At 39.0% G+C, this 24,771-nt stretch overlaps 1 protein-coding gene across 2 annotated transcripts in view; it reads right to left on the reverse strand.

Moving 5' to 3' along the window:
• disp1 (dispatched homolog 1 (Drosophila)) overlaps positions 1-24,771 on the reverse strand; it is a 151,960-nt gene that overhangs the window by 31,842 nt on the left and 95,347 nt on the right. The window lies entirely within an intron of this gene.

Genomic DNA, 24,771 nt, shown 5'->3' on the forward strand with positions numbered 1-24,771 from the left:
TTTAAAACACTATGAACGAGTGAAAAACTTACAGATATTCTATAAACTTAGGCAGATATTCTGACTCTGATTGGCTGTCATTGTCATTTTCCCGCCATTAGTGTTTATTGTCAGCTCTGTGTTCAGCTTTGGGTCGCTCCAGCCAATAGCAGAACATCAACTACTCAGGAGGAGGGGCTTATGATAGTAAGACCCCATCTGAATTGGGTCAAATTTAGATAACCAATGCATAAAATGTCATTTATCACACATCTGTAATGCGCATTTTGGATTCAGTAATATTGCGATATATTGTGCATATATGCCCTAATATGTATGCAAGTAATTTGTTATTGTACATGTAGAATTAAACTCTTGTAGAGAAACCTCCAGATTGCTTAAATATACATAAACACTTATAACTAATAAACATCAGGGATGAACCGGAATGACATTGCGGAGCAGAAATATTTAATTATGACTGCCATAGATCAAAATCAAAACCAAAAATGCTTTGCAATATTTATTTATTAGGGGTGGTATGAAGGCTCAGTGGTTAGAACTACGGCCTCACAGCAAGAAGGTCATTGGTTCGAATTTGGCATTTCTGTGTGGAGTTTGCATGTTCTCCCCGTGTTGGTGTGGGTTTCCTCCGGGTGCTCCGGTTTCCCCCAGTCAAAGCACATGCACTATAGGTGAACTGAATAGACTAAATTGGCCGAAGTGTTTGAGTGTGAATGAGTGTGTATGGGTGCTTCCCAGTACTGGGTTGCAGCTGGAAGGACATCCACTGCGTAAAACATATGCTAGAATAGTCGACAGTTCATTCAGCTGTGGTGAACCCTGATGAATAAAGGGACTAAGCTGAAGGAAAATGAATGACTGATTCCATGCCTAATTGTTAATAGTTTAGAATTTACAATCAGAATTTATATTAAAATAATATTTGATGCGTTTCAATATCGTGTTCCTCATTATTAATTTGTCTTTGACGCACCTAAAAAAACAAAAAAACAACAACTTATATTTGTTGAACAGTGAAATTACGCAAAAATTACAAATCAGAAGGGTTTTTGTGCATCCTTTGCGCAGAAATGTTATTGCAAGAAGTAACAAATGTTGACGGATCAAGAGGTTAATTAATAAAGAAAATCCAGGGCAGTGAGGTCAAACAACAGTGAGGTGAGGAGGGGAAATGGTAGCTGAAGGTTAAAGGTCAAATAGGGGAGAAGGAAAATAATGTGGAGCTTTGAAGAAAAAACAAGGAAACATTGAAGTTCAGTGGAGAACATGATGATCTACTGCCTGAACGTCTCAGCTGTTTAGGAGAAAACAAGAGAAAGTCAAACTAAAATATTCAGATATGTACAAAATACGGCATAAAGGTTGAAAATGATCGAGATAAAATTGCTTAAAATGTCCACCATTCAAATAACATGATACTTTTAGTCAGCTATAGTGACATTGTGAGAGTGAACACTGTTTTTTTGATAATCCTGAAAATGTATTGGTTTCCACAAACATATGAGGCAGTTGAACTATTTTCAACTTTGACAATAATTAGAGATATTTACTTATTTAACCATCAAATCAATACATAAGTATGATTTCTGAAGGATCATGTGACACTAAAGACTGGAGTAATTGTGAAAGCTTCAGCTTTGAATCACAAAAATTATCAGCACAATAAAAGAAAGCCACACCCCCTACTCAATATTCCATATAAGTCAGAAGCACATCAACATACTGAACTAAAAGTGTCAGTAACTTCAGGTTCACATTGACTTTAAATGCAGCATTTCTGCATCCACAAACTATCCCAGAAGCAGAAAAGCTAGTTCATGCTTTTATGACATCTATATTAGATTACTGTAATGCTCTGATCACTGTGCAAAATGCAGTTGATAAAGCTTTTATTGAGTAAATGTGTTTCCATCGGGAATTTGCATGTTCTCCCTGTGTTGGCGTGGGTTTCTCTGGGTGCTCTGGTTTCCCCCACAGTCCAAACACATGCGCTATAAGGGAATTGATTAATTAAATTGGCCATAGTGTGTGTGTGTGTGTGCGTGTGTGTGTGTGAGAGAGTGTATGGGTGTTTCCCAGTACTGGGTTGCAGCTGGAAGGGCATCCACTGTGTAAAACATGCCAGAATAGTTGGTGACCCCTGATAAATAAGGGACTTAGCTGAAGGAAATACTTAGCTGAAGGACATTTTTCCATCGTAGTTTATGCACATTTTTTCTTATAACTTAAAAAATTCTTAATGAGAAGGCCAAGATGCACATAAATTTGGAAAAATTAGTAGAATGAACTTTTTTTAATGCAATATTACAAAATGTGCATAAAAATAGTAAGATCGAAATATAGCTAGTGAGAAATTCCATAGAAATGTCAACTTTGCCATCAAAAAAAGGTTATCAACATATTAAATTAAAAGTCTCAAAAACTTCAGAGACTTTAAATACAGCCTTTCTGCATCTACAATCTAACCCAGAAGCAGAAAAGCTAGTTCATGTTAGTATGACCTCTAGACTAGATTACTGTAATGCTCTATTCACTGGTTGTAATTCATCTGCTATTAATAAACGTGTGCAAAATGCAGTTGCCAGAGTTCTTACCAAGTCAAGAAAATATTAAATATAGTCTAGCTTCTGTTCATCTAACCAACCTTATGTCTTGCTACAATCCTAACCCACTCTTTAAGATCAACTCAGGGCTTCTAGTAGCACCCAGAATAGCAACGTCTACTAAAGGAGGTTGAGCGTTTTCATATATGGTTCCTAAACTCTGGAATTCCTGCTAATGTCTGACACTCAGACACACTCTGTTGAAAACTAATTAAAAGCTTATCTTTTTAGTAACGCATAGGCACAATTCATCACATAACTACACAATTAAATTTTTCAAACGCATTCTTTCACATTACATTAGTATCTCGTGCAAATTAATCGATAAATCCGATGACTTCGAGGACAACAAACACTTAATACACAAATTCCTTTCATTGAATAGGTATTATTATTACATGTAAATATTAGAAGTCTTTTAGAAATGTTTATGTACTGCTAACCCTTAACACAAGTCCTTAACGTTTTTGATTTTGACTGTAATGTAGTAAAAATGTGCATATACTATCAGAATTTTCAGGAAATCAGTCGGGCAATGAACTGACTCTGATTTTGTTCCAATTAAAGAGTTTCTCGTGCAGTTTATCAATAAACTCCTGTCGAAAAACTGTCTCGCTCTGTCTTTCCTCCACTTTTGTATCACGTAATATAACTTAGCACAGTCCAATAAAGGCGGAGCAAACCATTACAAACAGTAGGGGTAAAATAAGCGAATTTACACAACTAAACATATTAACAAGTGTAAACTGTACATGAATTTGAGCACTATTAATAAATTTATGGCTCTTACACAGCATAACAAACTGTTTTAAATTTCTAAGTGCAAGTATGAAGAAAATAAGTATGGAAGTAAATGAAACCAGAAGTCTTGAGCCAAAAAGATTACAATGGCTGCAGTCATTTGGACATTAAGGATAAGGTCAATACAAGTAAACTTGAATTGACTTGAACAATCCCAGCAGAAGCAGCCCAAACGCGAACATTTGAATGACGTGCACATATGCGTCTGCTGGATCCACGAGTGCTGCGAGGCCGAGGGGTCAAGTCCTGATATCTCCGCATTCTTCGCTTTGACACACATGGATATATGGACTGCAGGCAGGGAGGCTGGATTTCAACACTGTGGCCAACAGTTACAAGCTGTCCAAAAAACATCTTCATTATCTGCTGGCCTCCCGCTGCACGCATTGGACAGCCTGAGCTTCACGCTGAGGAATGCAGAGTAAAACACGCCTTTAATGATATGATACACTGACATTCAGACCAGGGTCTGGGGGAATTAACCTGCTTCTATGCATGTTATTTCACTATAAAATGGGTAAAAATGTCAAAGTGGAATGAATGAATGAATGAATGAAGGAATGAATGAATGAAAGAAAGTTTTAAAGGATGAGGTCAGGAGGATTTATCCTGTTTCTCTGCACTTTCATTGAACTTTAAAATAGATAAAATGGCAAAAGTGGAATGAATGAATGGATGAATAAATAGATGAATGAATGAATGAATGGATGAATGAATAGATGAATGAATGAATGAATGGATGAATGAATAGATGAACGAATGAAGTGCCTATTTTTAAAATCAATCTTCAGTTAGTTGATATAATACACCATGATATCATACATTGTTTTTCAGATGAGTGTCAGGGGAGGGAAGATGGATGAATGGATGGATGCCATGGACAGATAGATGCATGGATGGATGGATGGGTTTCATGGATGGATGGATGCCATGGATGAATGCCAAGGATAGATGCCAAAGATGGATGTCATGGAAGGATGGATATCATTGATGGATGGATGGATGTAATGGATGAATGAATCAACCTATGGATGCCAAAGATAGATGTCATGGATGGATGCCAAGGAGAGATGCCAAGGAGAGATGTCATGAATGGATGGATATCTTGGATGGATGAATAGATGTAATGGATGGATGCCATGGATGGATTGATGCATTGACAGATGCATGGATGGATGCCATGGACTGATGGATAGCATGGATGGATGCATGCATAGAAGGATGGATCCCAAGGATGGATGCCCTGGATGGATGCCAAAAATCTATGCCAAAGATGTAATGGATGGATAGATGGATGTATGCCAAAAAAGTCAAAGGTGGATGTCATAGATGGACGGATATCATGGTTTGATGGATGTTGTGGATGAATGGATGGATGTCATGGATAGATGGCAAGGATGCCAAAGATGGATGTCGTGGATGGATAGATGCATCAATAGATGATTGCCAAAGATGGATGTCATGGCTGGATGGATGCAATGGATGGATTGATTCATTGACAAACCTAATTGCCCTTCAGGGACAATAAAGACATTCTAATCTAATCTAATACGCATGGATGGATGGATGGCATGGATGGATGTAATGGATGGATGAATGGATTAATGAATGTAATGGATTTATGAATGGATAGATGCCAAAGATGGATGGATAAATGGATGGATAAATGGATGGATGTCAAAGATTGATGACAAAAATGTCAAAGATGGATGTCATGGATGGATGCCAAAGGCGTCATGGATGGATTGATGTCAAATGGATGGATGCCAAAGATGTATGTCAAAAAAGTCAAAAGATCTCAAAGATGGATTGATGGATGGATATCATGGATGGATGTATTAGTTGGATGGATGGATGTCATAGATGGATGCCAAGGATAAATGGATGGATGTCTTGGATAGATGTAATGAACGGATGAATGGATGGATGTAATGGATGGATGAATGGATAAATGGATGGATGCCAAATATTGATGCCAAAGATGTCAAAGATGGATGGACGTCAAAGATGGATGTCATGGATGGATGCCAAAGATGTCATAGATGGATTGATGTCAAATGGATGCATGCCAAAGATGCATGTCAAAAAAGTCAAAGGATGTCATAGATGGATGGATGTCATTGATGCATGACATGGTTGGATGGATGGATGTCATGGTTTGATGGATGACAAGGATAAATGCCAAGGATAAATGGATGGATGGAAGCCAAAGATGGATGTCATGGATGGATGAATGTAATGGATGGATTAATGGATAAATGGATGGATGCCATGGATGGATGTCCTGGATGGATGAATATCAAGTGGATGGACATCAAAGATGCATGTCAAAAATGTCAAAGATGGATGGATGTCAAAGACGGACGCCTAAAATGTTTTTAAAAAATTAATAACTGCTTTTATTCTAGCCAAAATAAAACAAAAAGACTTTCTCCAGAAGAAAAATATTACAGTCAATACTGTGAAAAATTCCTGAATCTGTTAAATATCGTTTGAGAAATATGTGAAAATGGCTAAAGATTGTGTCTTTAACTGTAGCTAGTGCTGAAATCTCCACTCACTCAGTACTTTAATGAAACTGGCCAGAATACTGGTATATTAGCATTAAAGCCTGTAGACTCACTTGATTCAGCTTAGTGAGTGAGTGAGTGTGCGTACAGCTCAGAGACTCCGCTTTGATATGGTGCATGTCTAGACAAGGCCAAACTCATTTAACGCAGCACACACCTCAGGCAGAGTCTTTGTTAGCGCACAACATCCAGATGCAAACAGCAGACATGCTCCAGCTAATGCCACTTTAACCAAAGCCTGACAGAGCGATTCAAAGACTTTGATTCATTCACTAAACCCGGCCTCGTTTTTTAGGCCCTAAACGAGAAGTTCACGACCTCAGAGCTGGAGCGATTCCCATGACAGGGTACAATACAGGAATCATAGAGTCAAATACATTAGACTCGTCTCATAAGACTCCTTTAATATATTTTAAAGGGCACCTATTTTACCCCTTTTACAATAAGTTACATAAGCCTTTGCTGTCTTCAGAATGTTTCTGTAAAGTTTCAGCTCAAAAACCCAGCAGATTATTTATTATAGCCTCCAGAATCTTCCCATTTTTGTGTCTGAGTACAGTGTAGCTGTTTTTTGTAGCCTGTAGCTTTAAATGCAAATGAGCTGCTTTTGCCCGCCCACCGTTCCCACATGCGTGTCTGCCTCTCATCATTACGGTGCATTCACACTGGGATTCAGCATCAACGCTTGACAGAGGGCGTGTCTGAAGTTGGGGCTGACCCAATCGTCATAGCAGCAGGGGGGGAAAAGTCATAGACGGGAGGGGGGACAAGCGTGCTTTGGCCCGGTTCAAGGCAACTGTACATAGTGTGAATATGCCCTTAGTGTAAATGGCGCCTTAGTATGTCCAGAAGTTATTCTTTTACAGTGTAGTTTGTTTCACATATTTGACAGATAGCGTGTAATCTGAAAGGAAACAGGATATAAATGCTCTGGCAGGCAGAAACCATGTTCTTATTAAGTTAGATACCGACTGAGTCTATAAGGGAATTTCCTTGGTTACTGCTGTAAACAAAGTAGCATTGACTTTTAATACTTCAAGTTCTTTAAATGTCTACGAATTGATTAACTTCTAATACTTTTTAAGACCGCAATCGACACCCTGCATGTGTCTTTGTAACACAACACTGATTAAAAATAAACACAATAAAAACAACCATATGAGCTCTACATCTAGGATACCTCATCAAGATGGCGCCGCGGATGGCCGCTTCGGCGTGGGGCTCTCCAGTGTTTGCACTGTTTTTGTTAGTCTGTCCTGTTTTATGTTTGTCAAACACGATCAGTTACACCAGGGACGAGCTGCTGAACATTCGGCAGTGCACACCAACTAATCAAGAACTGGATTTTGATTTTTGTGGCGTTTTGCGGAACATTGTAGTCGGCGGAGCAGCCGCATTGTGGAAACGCTACAAGACGCGCAAGCGTGGGAAGCGAGCCGGCGCGCTCGTCAGGCTAAGACAGCGCGGCTTCAGAACGGCGCTGCCCAGCATTCACCTGGCGAATCTCCGCTCTCTTCCTAACAAAATGGACGAACTACTTCTACTCACATGCAAAAACAAGAACTTTAACAACTCTGCTGTCCTGTGTTTCACGGAAACCTGGCTAAACGAAGCCATTCCGGACAGCGCATTAAACCTACCGGACTTTCAGCTGTACAGAGCAGATCGCGATACGGAGTCAACGGGCAAAACGCGCGGTGGTGGGACATGCTTTTACATCAACAGAAGGTGGTGTACGGATGTAACTGTGTTAAAGAAGATGTGCTGTCCTGATGTGGAAGTGCTTTTCATTAACTGTAAGCCGTTTTATTCACCAAGAGAGTTTTCCTCGTTCATTCTCGTCTGTGTTTACATTCCACCGCAAGCACACGTGAGTACTGCGCTGCAACAGCTGGCTGATCTGATCACAGAGACAGAACAACAACACCCGGACTCTGCTTTTATCATACTTGGGGACTTTAATCAGGCAAAACTCACACATGAGCTGCCTAAATTCAAACAGCACATTACATGCCCCACCAGAGGCAATAAAATTTTGGACCATTGCTACACCACAATAAAGGATGCATATCGCTCCGTCGCCAGAGCAGCTCTAGGACTCTCCGATCACTGCCTGGTTCATCTTATACCAACTTACAGGCAAAAACTTAAAACTACTAAGCCAGTATTAAGGACTGTCAAGAGATGGACCAACGACACAGAGCAGGTCTTACAAGCCTGTTTTGAATGCACTGACTGGGATGTTTTTGAAGCTGCAGCCACAGATCTGGACGAGCTCACAGAGACTGTAACATCATACATCAGTTTCTGTGAGGAGTTATGCATCCCTACCAGGACCTACTTGTCATTTAACAATGATAAACCATGGTTCACACCAAAACTCAGACAGCTTCGTCAGGCCAAAGAGGATGCTTACAGGAGTGGTGACAGGATCCTGTACAATCGGGCCAGGAACACATTGACAAAGGAGATTGGTGTGGCTAAGAAAAGCTATGCCAAAAAGCTGCAAAACCAGTTTTCAGCTAACGACCCTGCATCAGTGTGGAGAGGCTTAAAAGATTTCACTAATTACAAGACACCGTCCCCCAGTATCGACAGCAATAAACATATTGCAAACGAGCTGAATATGTTCTACTGTAGGTTTGACACCTATGACCAGACACCTCACACCCGCCCGGACCATCTCCCTACACAGCCATCAACACCACATCAACACAGCCCGGACCATCGCCCTACATGGCCATCAATACCACATCAACACAGCCCGGACCATCTCCCTACACAGCCATCAACACCACATCAACACAGCCCGGACCATCGCCCTACACAGCCATCAACACCTCCAGCCATCTTCCTCTCCCCCCCTGCTCTTCAGATCAGTGAGGAAAATGTGCGTCAGATCTTCAGTAAACAGAAGAGAAGGAAAGCACCAGGGCCAGATGGTGTCTCACCAGCCTGTCTGAGAACCTGCGCTGACCAGCTGGCTCCCATTTTCTCCCATATCTTCAATAGATCACTGGAACAGCGCAAAGTTCCATCCTGCTTTAAGCGCTCCACCATCATCCCAATCCCAAAGAAGCCAAAGATCACAGGACTCAATGACTACAGACCTGTGGCCTTAACATCTGTGGCCATGAAGTCATTCGAAAGACTGGTGCTAGCATATCTGAAGGACATCACTGGACCCCTGCTGGACCCCCTGCAGTTCGCCTATAGAGCAAACCGGTCTGTGGATGATGCAGTCAACATGGGACTGCATTATACCCTACAACATCTGGACAAACCAGGGAACTACGCAAGGATTCTGTTTGTGGACTTCAGTTCTGCCTTTAACACCATCGTCCCATCACTGCTTGAGTACAAACTGGCCCAGCTCTCTGTTCCTAGCTCTGTCTGTCAATGGATCACCAGCTTTCTGACAGATAGACAGCAGCTAGTCAGAATGGGCAAAATAACATCCGACAGCCGCACCATCAGCACTGGTGCCCCCCAGGGATGTGTTCTTTCTCCACTGCTCTTCTCCCTGTACACCAACGACTGCACTGCAAAAGACCCCTCCATCAAACTCATTAAGTTTGCAGACGACACTACTGTTATCGGCCTCATCCAGAACGGTGACGAGTCTGCATACAGACAGGAGGTGGAGCGGCTGGCGTTATGGTGCAGATACAACAACCTGGAGCTGAACACGCTCAAAACAGTGGAGATGATAGTGGACTTCAGGAGAAACCCCCCTGCACTCCCCCCACTCACCATCATGAACAGCACTGTGGCTGCAGTAGAGTCATTCAGGTTCCTGGGCACCACCATCTCTCAGGATCTGAAGTGGGACACTCATATAGACTCTATTGTGAAGAAAGCCCAGCAGAGACTGTACTTCCTTCGTCAGCTGAGGAAGTTCAACCTGCCACAGGAGCTGCTCGTGCAGTTCTACTCAGCTGTCATCCAATCCATCCTCTGCACTTCAATCACCGTCTGGTTCGGCTCAGCTGCCAAAACTGACCTCCGTAGACTACAGCGAATAGTCCGGACTGCTGAACGAATCACTGGCACTACCCTTCCTACACTTCAAGAACTGTACTCTTCCAGAGTGAGTAAAAGGGCTCGCAAAATCACTCTGGACGCCTCACACCCAGCACACTACCTGTTCGAACTGTTACCGTCTGGTCGGCGCTTCAGAGCACCAAGCACAAAAACAGCCAGACACAGGAAAAGTTTCTTTCCTCAGGCTGTCTACCTTATGAACAGTTAAATATTCCCCTACTGTGCAATAAATATGTGCAATACTTTCTCATACGCACTTGTACACAGCACCTTATATCAATATACAATGCAATACTTTCTACATTCGCACTTGTACACAGCACCTTATAACCTGTATATTTATAACAATCTGTACATACAACTCAACATCCAGGTTTCTTCACTAACCGCATCTGTTTAATGTTCATCATTTTTTTTTTTTATTATTATTATTTTATTTTTTCAGATTTATTTTGTGTTGTCACTTGTCACTTTATGTACACTGGAAGCTTCTGTAGCCAAAACAAATTCCTTGTGTGTGTGAAGCACACTTGGCAATAAAACCGATTCTGATTCTGATTCTGATTCTGATCTAGAGAAAAGCGTGTGATTGGAGGTAGAAGGGAGGTTTTGAGTGTGAATGAGAGATGAAAACAGAAGCAGGAAGGGAGGAAATGAAAGGAGAAGGCAGGAAATTTGCAGAGACAGGTAAAGAAAGGGACTTTAAGAGATGCCAAGAGATAGAGATGCACTTTCATGGAAAAAAAATTCCTTACACTAACTTAAAGCTCCACCTTTAATAAAAGCAAAATCATTATATGGCTTACTGTAATTATTAAATGACAACGGCTGGGATTTAAATAAATAAATATATGCATGAAGTGAAGCCTGGCACTGTGTTTATGCATGAGCAGCTCATGAGGAGATATTTTCAGCTACTCAGTACATATTTACATACTGATGCATTTAAAAAAAGACACAGCATCCATTCATCTCGTCAAACGTGTAATGAAAAACATGCATAAAACTATTCCTACATTTTAACCAATGTATGAAAATGAAATAAGCATAAAAAATGTTGCAATTTGACTGTTTTAATTGGAAATATCTGCAAACAATGTAAAAGATACAATAAATGAAATAACTAAATATAAAGTTTGTTATGGCTTTTGTGTTTAATATAGCATGTTTATTATTATTACTATTCAGGGTTTGAAACAATTTGCTTTGTATAACACATTTTATAAGGTGCTATATTTATAAATTTGTTATACTAGTATAACAGTATTAACAATAATATTAAAAATAAAACAACAATGATCATACAATTAAAATAACTGCTTTTTTACTTGTATTAAATGCTTTAATTATATTTATTATTCTTATTATTACTATTATTATTACTACTACTACTATTATTATTATTAGCATTAAAATGAGCCTTAAAAAAGCCAATGTTTCCCCTAATTTTTCCCCTCTCAGTTGTGTAACCTTTCTATCAAATAAATAAATAAAAAGCGCTGAAAATTCAAAACAGTGTCCTAACCATGTGTGTGATTTGATTAAGCAACAATCATCAAACCCAATTCTCACTCAAGTTCATGTTAGTAATAATAACTTATAACCATCAAGTGCACTAATAATGCATTAATAATTCTGTAATTGCCATATAATGGCCTGTTTCTACTGAGTGGTATGGTACGGTAAGCTTTTATGGCCGTTTCCACTGTCAAAGGGTACCAAAAACAACAAAGGATCCCAAAAGATGGAGCAATACGCGCACCTGAACGATTTTGGTTTACAGAGATACGTCACTCACTCGTGGCCAGCAGGAAAAGGAAAACAAAGGAACCGCCATTTTTTTAAAACACCGCCGAGAGATTACACCGTAATACTATATACATATAATAACAAGCCAAGGTTGACCTGAGCTCAAATAAACCTTGTCGCCGTCTTGATGAACAGCCACAAAGCCAAAATCAAGAACAAAATCAGCCGTGTCCTGTTGTTGTTTTACGAGTCCGCCTAAAAGCACGAGTGCTTTCTCCAGAGAGCTCGCATGCGCGTCAATATCTGAAATAATGAACTTCTTGAGCTGATGATAATAACGTGTGCGTGATTATTGAGGTTCTTCTGACATCCAATACTTTCAGAAACAGACAAATGCAAGAGTGACGCACAAAAAAACAAAGGAAAATCCGGAAAAACAAAACAGAAACTGATTCTTTCAGCAACCTAAAACATGAACAAACTGCCATGTATAACTATTATCATCACTTTTTGGACTATTATGAAGTCGGAATGACGGAGCTACTCTCTAACAGAGGCTACATGTGCTGCTGAAGTTTTAAGACACAGATAAGAGGTTTGCACTGACTGTAGGTTATATTTCATGTTGTTTTAGAACCCTAATAAGGACTAAATGTCTGCTGTGTGTAGTTTTTTCTGTAATTAATAACATATCAGAGACTGTAAGGGGTTGTATGTGTTCATATATGTTCATTTATTTATTTATTTCATATAATTACAGACGTTACAGTAGGCTGTTTCACACTGTCATTGATTTGCAGTTATAATCAACTCATGTTCATAGAAAAGTTATTAATAAACATTTATACACAAGTATTTATGTCTATAATGCATCTGTTGTGTGAGAAGAGCTTCTCATATGATTGTGAACAACCCATACACCTTTACTGTACACATTTCCTCCAGCGAGAATGATGTCGTCTTATACTTTGTTGTACACCACGCCCACCATTGGTACCCTTTTGACAGTGGAAATGCAAGGCTGATAAAGGTGACCCGTACCGACCCATACCGTACCACTCAGTGGAAACAGGCCATAAAAGTCTACACTACCTGACAAAAGTCTTTTTGCCTATCCAAGCTTTGGGATAAGCAAGTAATTTGACTACTAGTTGATCATTTGGTATCAGAAGTGGCTTATATGAAAGGCAAAGGCCTCTAGATGACGCTTATTTGACCACAATAAAATTTGATCATGCTTTAATTTTGAATGATTTCATTAGGACAGTGAGGTCTGACTCTGCATAGACTAAAGTCTGGTCACTGAACCTTCAATAATGTCCAGTATAGAATATGTGGTCATGCTGCAGTGGAAACAGAATGAGTATTGTGTCTGACTCCATCATGAGCTTGGAGGACTGCATCCATACATCTCTGCAATGACTCAAATCACTGATTAATAAAGTCATCTGGAATGCCAAAGAAAGCCTTCTTGCAGGACTCCCAGAGTTCATCAAGACTCTTTGGGTTCATCTTCAACGCCTCCTCCTTCATCTTACCCCAGACGTGCTCAATAATGTTCATGTCTGGTGACTGGGCTGGCCAATCTTGGAGCACCTTGACCTTCTTTGCTTTCAGGAGCTTTGATGTGGAGGCTGAAATATGAGGAGCGCTATCCTGCTGGAGAATTTGCCCTCTCCTGTGGTTTGTAATGTAATGGGCAGCACAAATGTCTTGATACCTCAGGCTGTTGATGTTGTCATCCACTCTGCAGACCTCTCACACGCCCCCATACTGAATGGAACCCCAAACCATGACTTTTCCTTCACCAAACTTGACTGATTTATATGAGAATCTTGGGTCCATGTGGGTTCCAGTAGGTCTTCTGCAGTATTTGTGATGTTTGGGATGCAGATCAACAGATGATTCAGCAGAAAAATCCACCTTCTGACACTTTTCCAAATGATCAACTAGAAGTTATTATGTGTTGCTCTTACAACTGGGCTTCATGACAAGACTTTTGTCAGGTAGTGTATATGATAACCCTGAACACATGACTTTCCCTAATAAAACATTTCTGGGAAGAAGAAAAATCCACTATTTATTACAAGCCTTCCTTTAAAAAAGCGCTCACTCAAGCAATTTCTGCAAGGATCCTCTCTTTGATCGGCACAATAATAACTGCACCTGTAGCGTCAGCATCGAAAACAAGACGGTCCTAGATCAGCGTAATGCATTCCAGCTGTTCCCTCACCCCTCAATCTGTTTGGTAAACGAGGATAAGCAAGCTAGACATCGGCCTAATTTGAGGTTATGACTGGGTCCTGCATGCTTTGATGCTGGTTTATGGGATCAGGTGGGCTTTGATCTTCACTGGGCATCTTCAGCGGCTCCTCACGCACCACAGTTATGCTCGGTAATCATCATATTGCGATTACTGCTCTAAAATATGTGCTTTTTAAACATCTGGGCTAAAAAAACAAATGTGTTCCCTCATTTAAAACAATATTTATAATATTTTAAGAAACATTTAAGCTATTTTGTAACAGTAAACATGTCAGGCTAAATAATTATAATAAATGATTGACTTCTGCTGTCTTCATTAGTGTCAATCCTGAAAAGGTGTCTTTCTTTTCTTTGGATATGTATTCATTTGAATTTTAAAAGGAGAAATAGCACAGAGACACATTTGACAAACTGTTTTTGGTACTTGGAAAAATTTAAGTGATCCTGTGACAAGTATTGTAAAGTTTTGCTTTTATCCATCCATCCATCCATCTATACACTGTAAAATCCAACAGTCTTTATTAAATGAAATGAGTGCAGTTAACTCAATTTCCTGAAAGTTAATTCTACTCATTTGAAAAGAGTTTTGTACTCAGTTTTGAAGGTAATGAGTTAAATACCTCATTACTTCAACTTAAATGGAGTAAGTTCACAGTACTCATATAGATTAGTTTAACTCAAATGGTTTGTTGCAATCGGGTTGCCTTACCTTATTGGGTTTTACAGTACTCAGTTGGTTTGAGTTCTCTTCATTTATTGGGTTTTACTGTGCTCAAATTGCTTCTTTACTCAAATAAATTAAATTCACAGTACTCATTAGGATTAATTTTGAAATTAAATGGTTTGTTGCAATCAGTTTCCTCAAATGGTTTGAGTTACCTTAACTTTTCGGGTTTTACAAGGTGCTCTAGTATATATATATATATATATATATATATATATATATATATATATATATATATATATATATATATATATATATATATATATATATATATATATATATATATATATATATATATATATATATATATATATATATATATATATATATATTATATCTCTCTATTTATTGCTCTATATTTACATATTTATTCCTATTTTGTCTTTTAATAAATAATTTTATGCATATCTGAAGTCATTTTCTACATTATAATGCAAGTATTATAGTTACCCTTATCATCCAGAAATATGAATTGGATTGTTAATTTAATTCTGAAGCCAAGAAATACCAGAAGGGAATAACACATTTATTAATAGTGTGACAATCTTACTACCAGAATCCAGTACTCCGCTCTAATAGAACTGAGGCGGCGCAACTCTTGTTTCTCACAGCTGAACAACAGAAAACGGACAATGATCAGCTCAGGTACACCTCATGTGCTGTATTCAGTGGTAAATGCTAACTTGAAATTGCTGTGAGTTGTATTATAAAGTAGAAACAATTTTGTTTAGTCCTCCTTTAAATTCAGCCAGTTAAGACAGTCCAGCCTGTTGACATTATCGGGTGGACAATGTGGCCCTTTTCTTCTGAATGATGTGAGCTGAGAGTGAGAACAGTCTCTCTCAAGCAGAATCACTGAATCAGCATATGAACGTCGGTGCCTAATTTACAAAAGTTTACAAAAACTTTACAAAAGTTGCGTTTAAGGAGGAAAACACGTCAAACTTAATGAAACATTTGAGGGCTCATGGAATCATCTTAAAGGCAGAGGAATGTGGTGTCTTTGACAGCTCGCGACAACACTTCCACGGACACCAATACTGCGATTTTAATATGATTAACATAATACTCTAATTAAGAGTCTACCATGTAAACACTGAGAGTCACGAAATGCTGAGTTTTTTCTTTCCATTCGGCGTGTGGTATCAAATTCCATTAAAACAAAAGTCAAAAGATTAAAAATTAAACATACAAGATTAGATGAAACTCTGGAGGAAACGCTGGATAGCCTGGTGATGCGACATTAATTGTTTTATACTGAAACTTTCCTTCTAAAAGTCCTTCCTTGGTCTTATCCATATTTCTTTGCACATTGAACACACGTCGACCACAAGAGGAAAAAAAATGCAACTGCGTTAATTTTAACGCAATAAATAAATTAATCAATCAAACTAATAAATCAAATAAATATTTCAAATTAATCACATGCGTTAACGCAGTAATTTTCACAGCACTATATTTTTGTCATTTCTTAAGTTTCCCACAAGTGCAACTGTTTGATAACACTTATCAAAACAGAATTTCTTCAAAATATATGTGTCTAACAAAAACACAATTAGTCTGCTAATACAAAACAACATTAAAAAGCAGCGTACAGAACCTGGCGAGACCTTTTAAAAGTAGTTTCAATAGCTTTAAAGCACACCCCGAATTTATGTGTGACTTGTGCATGCACTGAATAAAACTGCTTTTGGCACCACTTAGAATAAAAAAACATCCTCTGGCCAGTGTTAAGATGGATCTGAGCAGTCAAAAGTAAAGTGGACTGGTGTTATTATGGCAGATCATAAAGGAAGTTCTGTTCAGAGCAGCTAAAGTAAGACATACGTGTAAATCAATCATTCCAAGACTGACACACATTCAGAAAGCAAATGACTGCACTTAAAATGTATTTATGAAAAGGTATCTGGTTCGAGTCCCAGCTGGAATCTCTGTGTGGAGTTTGTATGTTCTCCCTGTGTATGAGCTCAATTGGCTGTAGTCTATGAGTGTGTGTGAATAAGTGTGTATTGGCGTTTCTTAATACTGGGTTGCAGCTGGAAGGCCATCCGCTGCGTTAAAAACATATGCTGGAATAGTTGGCGGTTCATTCCGCTGTGGCGGCCTCTGAAACAAAGACTAAAGGAAAATGAATGAATGAAAAGGTTAACTAACTTCCGAAAACACCAATGATGAGAACACAGAAATGCCGACTGGCCCAGCCAGCACTCGAACCCAGTGACCTTCCTGCTGTGAGGTAAGTGCTAACCACTGAGCCACCATGCCACCCTTATTTACACCATAAATGCTAAAAGCAGTCATATTAGGGTTGTGCCGGTAAATGGTAGTATCGTGTATCAACGATAGGTAAAGATATAGCCGAGACCAGAGACCTATGATGATTTTAAAGATGATATTTAGCTCGTTTCGCACCTATTACATGTTTTAATTGCATTATTGAATAAAATGAATAGTATTTGATCATCATCATTAATAATAAATGAACTAAAAATAATTTGACAGCTTCAGCGGTTCACATCAACATCACTTGACTGACACTTTCAGACAAAAAGGAATTATTCCGATTGCTCTTTCTCTCTCTCTCTCTGTCTCAGCAGCAGCAGTTGAAGTGTGAGCAGCACGTGAGGGCACAGCCACATCTCATAGCAAATTAGTTTGCAATGTTGTTGCATAAAAATAATGGACTAAATAACAAAACTGGATTTAATTAACAAACAAGTTTAATAAAACGATTTTTAAAAATGAAACAACTGAAGAAGAAAGTGAAGAACTCTGATATATATATATATTAACATAGCACTGCCGTGACCCCATGCGATAGTATCGAGTATCGGCGATCTCACATTGGGACGACATTGCAATCTAACACAATCTCACTGTAATTCATAACTTTTGATTTAGTGGCTAATTCGTATGAATTCGTACAATTTAGTACGATTTGCTCATCCCCCAATGGCGGTTGGGTTTAGGGGCGGGGTTAGGTGCCACGCCTCCTTTTTAAAATTGTACAATTTCGTACGACTGAACTCGTACGAATTCATACGAATTAGCCACTAAACTGACAAAACGTAAAATACTTACGTTTTCTCGTGAGATCAGGCTGGGCGATCTGAAAATTCTGAATATCGCCCAATACTACCTCATATAAGTAATGGTAAAAATGCAGCACAGTATACAGCTAATACATATTTATTAATGCATAACAACTAAACAAATAAGTTTAAAACATAAAATAATTATAAATATTTAATAATTTCATGAAAGTCTAGATGAAGATTCGCTTGCAGCTAATGTTTAGCAGAGAGTGTGGTTGTCAGCGTGTGATTTATGTGGAGGAGATTGAGAGGCACAAGCTAAACAGTTGTTGTTCCTGATAACATGTAAAGACTTCTCAAGATGACAGCCTGAAATCGAGAACACAAAGATCATTTTTAGGCTAGCTGGCCGGTCGAGGCTTGCAGCTGTTTCATACACACACACACACTCAAACACACACACGCACATAAAATCATACGCACGCACACACAAAGACTCAGAGAAACACAGAAACATACAAACAAGCCACACAAACAAGCACATACACATACACACACACACACTGACACACACAACCGCACATAGAAAGGCAAACTAACACAAACATACACACTCGGAGAAACACAGATAAAATTAGAAGCAACACAAACAAGTGCAAATACAAACGTATACAAACTGACACACAAGCAAACACACACGTGTGCACACATTTAAACACATATACAAAAAACCTGTACAAACAGGTTGTACATGCACGAACACACTCAAAAACACAAAGGCATACACACACACACACACACACACACACACTCAACCACGCAACACACACTCATGTACATGCACACAAACTCTGAAAAAAACACATCCATTTGCACATGCACAAATGCTGAAGCACACACACAATTGCATGTGCACACAAACACACACTTGCAGACACAATGCATGCACAGACACACACACACACACAAATGTAGATGCAGAAATGCAAAAACATTTAAGCAAACACACACACAGACACACACACAAATGTAGATGCAGAAATGCAACAGCAAACACATACACACAAAAACATTTAAGCAAACACACACACACACACACACACACACACACACACACACACAGTTCAGAATGTTTCTTAAACATCTTCCTGTCGTGTAACAAAGGCCTGGAAGCTTCAGCAAATCTCTAAACATCAGGACAGATTTATCAAAGTTTCTGTCTGACATTGGTCAAACATCTTCCTGAAAAGGAGCTGAACTGTTTGACTGAAGCATCTGTTGACTTACACACACACACACACACACACACACACACACACACACACAAGATTCCACCGTTTACCATTGTTTCTCGCCCAAATGAAAGTGCAAGTGCTAACAAAACCAACCCATCACAACACATTTGATGTACCATTAATTAAATAAGCAACAAAACATCGCCAGCACCAGTGTTGGGTCATTTAAATCAAAATAGTAATTAATTACATCACTAAAAATGTATTGAAATTACTTTTACAATTACTTTGTCTTAAAAAAAGTGACTTTATTACTCAATAAGTCATTTAAATACTTGACTCAATACTACTTAAAGGTGCAGGTCCATTTGGCTGGAGTGCAGTGAGTGCACTATTCTGTGCTTCTGAATGGCTGTGTTTACATGTCTGTCATGTTTCATCTGGTGCAAACAGCCAAATTGCTTATCACTGCTAATTTCGTCACAAAGCATGTTGTTAGGACACGGGGTTACAATGTAACCTGCTCACCTAATGTTTACGCTTCTAATATTTATATTATTTGCTAATTAATAACCTCATGTGCTTTATAAATAAAATTGACATTGACATTGTTTTCCACCAAGGCAACCGAGGTGCTGAAATATAATTGGCTAAACTGGCATTGAGCGGGTTAAATGACCAAAACAAAGACAGACGTTCCGGCATGTAACACACGTTTAAAGCAGAATATCTGACTTCAGCATTGTTTTTCAGATAAACAATAATGTTCACTTAGCATGTTTCTGAAATATCTGCAAACATATAATGTCTGCATTTTATACAGAATAAAAAAAAAAGTAAAATGTTTTAATTTAATTTTCTAATATTTTTAGGCTAATGTTTTAAAACTCGAGTTATACTGCAAATGTAATTTTTCATTTAGTTAATTGAGAACTGTTGAGTTTATGCACAGTATTTCAGGCTAGTATATTTTAAGTAACTAATTGAATTACCTACAAATGAAACGTAATTACTGAAATTTTACATTGCATCTAAAAAGGACTTTGCAACTCATTACACCCAACACTGATCAGCACTTCCCAATGTCTCTGGCTTTACCATGTTGCACCTGGTGAGGAGGATCTGTGTTCAGGTAAATGAAGCGTGTCAGAAAGAGTTCAACAGGAGACTCGACCCCAGACTGATACATGTCAGATCTCTCTTTCTCACTCAACAAAAGCCATCAATCACTGCTCACGCTCCGTCAGCCTACACTACATCACGCATGGAAAATGAGCACGCAGATTAGTGATGGGACGATTCATGATAATAAATACAAAGAGAATAGAATGCTTTTTTAATCATCAATAATTATAACCTGACAGGTATTCTCTTCTCTCTACGGTCCGCTCAAAGCAGTTTGTTAGTGTGTTAATATGGTTACAGCCCATGAAAGTCTATTCTGTCTATAATCATGTGTACCAGTTGGCTGAGTCTAAGGGCGTACTAACACTATGTACAGTTGCCTTGAACCGGGCCAAAGCACGCTTGTCCCCCCCTCCTGTCTCCCCCGACAGCCCGCACTCACATTACATTCTGGTCTGAGTACTCTTACGTCATCGATGATGCGCTGTTCAGTTTAAGAAGCGCTCTCGCTCAGCACAGTGGAGATTTCTTTAGTTATATCGGTTTAGTTGTTTGAGATGCAGTGACACACAGTCTAATATTTCACTGAACAGATCTGCCACTTTTGACGCTCATAAACAATCATAAAGTCCTCGTGCTGCATGTATTAGGAGGTTTGCTAAAGGTGCAGTGAGGGGTTTGCGTCTTTAATAATCTACGACAGTTTGTGTTCATTGAACAGTAAGAATCATTAATAAATCCATATGAAACAGTCCCTTAAAAGTCACGTCTCGTCTTCAGTTTCGGGCTCAGGCGCACTTTGCACTCACACTACAAGCGTACTGCGCATGAGCCCAAGTGAACTGCGGTCTGGCACACCTCTTCCAACTAGGCCAGGTGAACCGTGCCTGAGCCCGATTCAGAGCACTCACACTTCTCAAACGACCCGGGAAATGGGCCTGGGCACGGTTTGGATAGCATAGTGTGAGAGTAGGCCCTAAAGTGAAAGTACACATTCGTGGAAGAATTTTGAAAATGACAGCAGCACAAATGCAGTCATCATTACCATTAACCAACAACTAAAGTCTAAATTAAAATTGTTCAAGAGCCATGAAACCCTCCCGTCTCAGCAGGGTGTTTTCACACCTCTAGTTAAAAAAAAATAAGTGAGTACAGCTTTGTTTAGGTGGGAGTGTCGGGGGAGGGAAAGAGGGAAGGGTTTGCATAAAAATGGGAGTTTCAGTTTGAGCACGCGCTGATTTTCACAGAGGCAAAACAACACAGACGCAGGGGAGAAAGACAGTGACTGTGTTTACATGGACATCTGTAATTGAATTATTTACCCAATTATTAATTTGTAGACTTTAACTGCTGTTTGGCTCTTTCACTTTCATTCAGGAAGATTTCATGCATGCCCCCGTGACAAAAGAGATACTGTATGTGAGGAACTGCTGGAAGAGTGTAGATTTAACTTAGATGCACTGGGAAGGTAGCGTCAGAAAGCTGTGTGTGTATAGACTGTCCTGGCACAAAATGTGGCGAAAATCCTACACGACGGTAATAGTTTGATTGCGGTGTTTACATGTTTACACTCGGAGAGCAGCATTTACAGCGGATCTTTCAGCACATAATATTGTAGTGATATTAACGTACTGTAAACTAATTAACTAAATCATTTTGACTAAGGCAGTGCTTCTTAACTGGTGGGTCGCGGGAACAATTTCAGTGGGTCGCTGAGAGTGTGGTCAAATAAAACAACAAAAGTTACATTTTTTACTTATTTTGCTTATACCAAGCTTTTATTTTGAAATGCGCGCGCAACAACCGTACCGTTTGACATGTGAAATTTCATTTCATTATAGCAACAAATATGTCGAAGAGCAAGTATGACCCTGAATATGTAAAGTATGGATTTATATATATATATATATATATATATATATATATATATATATATATATATATATATATATTGACGACAAAAAAGGCTTAAAACCTGAGTGTGTCATATGCAGTGAGGTGCACGAGAAGAGAGAGCATGAAACCTTCTAAATTAAAACGACATTTAGAAACCAAACATCGCGGTTGCAAGGACAAACCTGTGGACTATTTTCAAAGACGACTCCAAGAGCTGAGGGCATCACAAGCACATACATTTTGTTAAATAACAGCAATAAAATATTGTTTATTTGCAAGTCTTGGTGATTTCCTTATGATTTATCTGTCACTACTTGTGTATGTTAACAAATAAATACTAAATAATTATAATTTCTAAAGTTATATTATAGTTCCTAAACATTTGGGTCGCGGCTTGATGACCATGTAAAAATGTGGGTCCCAGGCTAAACCAGTTGAGAACCACTGGACTAAGGTCTGTCTTTAAAAACTGAAAGACTACTGCTGATGATACGAACTATAAACATAAACAATAAAACACTGATCCCACACTTACCAAATCTGTAGAGACAGGACAATCAACACCAACTGAAACCGCATCATTTTTAAAAGGAGACGAGCGGCAAATTTAGATTTCACCATTTCCAGAAGTGAAAAGCTCTCAGGTAAAAATGTATTTCTGCATTGTAGTCCACACCTGAGTCCAACTGCACTCTCATAGCGGGGTTTTGAAAACAAAATCTTCGTTGCGGCACATTTATAAACGCAACACTGACGACCCATGTCTCCAAACAATTCTTCTTCTTCCGCTTGTTTTAATTACGGTTGGCAACACAATGTGGCGTCTCTCTGCCGTCTGAACACTGTAGCAGATAAAAACTATCTTCGAAGCTATCATGCATACTAATTAAGTTGCACCTCATTCACAACAGAGCGCTGATTGGTTCGAAGTCTTTCTCTTGAATTAATACTGACAGATCAAACACCTCACGTTGTATGGGCTGGTTCAGACATAGTCTCGACGCTCAAGATCTCATGGCCGTGACGCAGCTTCAAAATTTATTTTCAAACTGGAGGAACGAATTTGCTCGAAATAATGGAAAAACAACCAATTTAGGGTTGGGTCGATAGACGATGCCATCATCCATCGCCACTGGATGACTGACATCACGATTGCATCGCCGATCCTCCGCCCCACCCCCATCGCAAATATCGAAAAAGCCCCTAATACACTAATATGTCTTAGTTTTAAAATGGCATTTTAGAACGAAAACAATCCACGTCCACACTGGCGTTTCATCTAGCGTCCGCTGAAAACGCACATCACGTGACCACACACACGGTCATGCGCTCGTCTGAGCTCCAGAGAGCAGTGCACGTCAGACAGTTTATCAAGAATGTACCGCTGGATGGCGTCTCACTATAGTTGTTAAACATGATATTTAATTAATCTTGTCTCTAACAACTCTTGGGTCTTTTGAATCGTTCAGGTAACGTGTCTCAGCGTCAGTACACTGCTTCAATCTTTCGCTTTCACGCTTGTACTTAGTAATTTTAGCGAAAACCTCGGATACTGTTGTTTGGGCAACTTTTTTACCGACCAAGTTTGTGGACGCCATTATAACGACACAGATCACTCTGCCTATTCATGCTGGAGTCCTGCAGAAACTGATTGACAGGTGGTAATCTGTGTGTAGCCTCTCTTTATTTATTTATTTATGATTTGGTTATGGGTAAAATAAAGACCATGCGGTGCAGGTAGTTGAAACGGTAGGCTACAAATAGTTAATTCGTTATGAATTAATTAATTATTCATAAATCATTATTCACGGTCGCCTACGATGATGCCATCGTCCATCGCAATGTTTCACATTAGACATCGTACGATGCCAAATTGGTCGACATCGACCAACCCCTAAACCAATTTTCACTTGTTAGTGAAATATATGTGTACCAATAGTGTTTTTAGCAGTGTGGGACACACATATGACTGTCAACATCTCAAAATATGTGTTTTGGTGTATCATGACCCTTTAAAACTATATAAACTAGGGGTTGCACCTACTAGTCGACGGGTTGACTTTAATGTTCTGCCGTCACACTTTTTTATTGATGTCGACTAGTCGCGCTAAGCAGATCACATGCTCTGTTCACAGACCACATGCTTTGTTCCCCGGGATCGAACTGAAATAGGGAAGCGAGCCTTTAGTCATGCCGCCCCCTCATCCTGGAATACTCTTCAGTCTGAACTAAAAATATCTGAGCTCATCCCAATGACCGCTTCACTTTATCCTTTTTAACAAACAGTCCATTTCTCAATGTATGTGTTTTTAATTTATTGAAATGTGGTAAAGCTGAACAACTGAACTGTATTTTTACACTATATTGATTTTCTATTTATTATTAATAATATTATTATTATTTTATTTTATTCATAAGTCATGTGTAGCAGACCTCTTGGCCAGGTCACCCTTGTAAATGAGATCTTGATCTCAACGGGTTTTTTATCTGGTTAAATAAAGAAAATATATGACCTGAACTACATGGCAGCCTTACACACGGATGTAAGTTCACCGAATGAAACTGCCCTCGCATTATTGAAATTAAATTAAATGTTAGTTATGTCAGCGTCAAAGATTCACATGACCTTTGAGTGAATGTTAAATCATCAACAGGTGCCAGCCAGTTAGATCACATCATGCAAATACCATCGAGCAGATGATAGCCAATCGCGCTTGCACA

The sequence above is a fragment of the Danio aesculapii genome, chromosome 20 (genome assembly GCF_903798145.1).
Source record: "Danio aesculapii chromosome 20, fDanAes4.1, whole genome shotgun sequence".
NCBI lineage: Eukaryota > Metazoa > Chordata > Actinopteri > Cypriniformes > Danionidae > Danio > Danio aesculapii.